Genomic DNA, 983 nt, shown 5'->3' with positions numbered 1-983 from the left:
GGATTTTGGTGTGCTTGTGTTGTGTGTGTGCTTTTTGGACAGGGGATTTGTTTTGTTTGTTTATTGTCGGTATTGTGTCGGTATTATGGTGTGTCGGGCATGTGAGGTTTCGTGTTTGTGAACGTTCGGTTATGTGGTGTGTCTGATTTCGTTGGTGTTGTCAGGTAGATCCATATATATATATATATATATATATATATATATATATATGTATATATATGTGTGTATATATATATATATATATATATATATATATATATATATATATATATCTATATATATATATAAATACATGGATCTACTTCCATAATTTGAAATACTATAAGATTGAATTTCATGAACATGAAACAAGAACATCAGAAATACACAACTATGAATGCTAACAAAGCCGAAACTTTGAAACAACGAAGAAAATGATGCGTATGTCTGGAACACACCAGAGGATTTCAATGGACATATCGCAAATAGAAAAACAAATCTCTACATTAATAAACATAACTAAAACTAAAAGCAAATAACTTTTCCAACATTTTTGCAGGGGGGCAACCCCCTGCAAATTATATATACCAACTCCAAGATCACACTACAGTGGGGAAAAGGGTTAATTTCCCGATCCTTACCGTATCACAATCTCTATTCACAATTGGTAAACATGACTGAAATCCTCCTGTGCCTTACGGACATGTTCACTACTTGCTTCATTGTTTCAAAATTCATCTTTCTTACATTTTGTAGTTACTACACTTGATCTTAGCCAAAAGGCTGAGAAGCAATTGTGTATTTCTGATGTTTTTATCTTGTGTTTATGAAATTTGATGTTATGGTATTTCAAATTATAGAACTAGATCCATATATATATATATATATATATATATATATATATATATATATATTTATATATATATATATATATATATATATATATATATATATATATAGATATATATATCTATATATATATATATATATATATATATTTTTTT

The 983-nt window shown here is 27.7% G+C and overlaps 1 pseudogene; it reads right to left on the bottom strand.

The window, feature by feature from the left end:
- Positions 1-621: 621 nt before the first annotated feature.
- Positions 622-774, bottom strand: LOC122798983 (annotated as a pseudogene).
- Positions 775-983: the final 209 nt, after the last annotated feature.

Source organism: Protopterus annectens, chromosome 3.part1 (genome assembly GCF_019279795.1).
Source record: "Protopterus annectens isolate FY-2018-M chromosome 3.part1, PAN1.0, whole genome shotgun sequence".
Classification (NCBI taxonomy): Eukaryota; Metazoa; Chordata; order Ceratodontiformes; family Protopteridae; genus Protopterus; species Protopterus annectens.
This window is presented reverse-complemented; position numbering and strand designations above follow the sequence as displayed.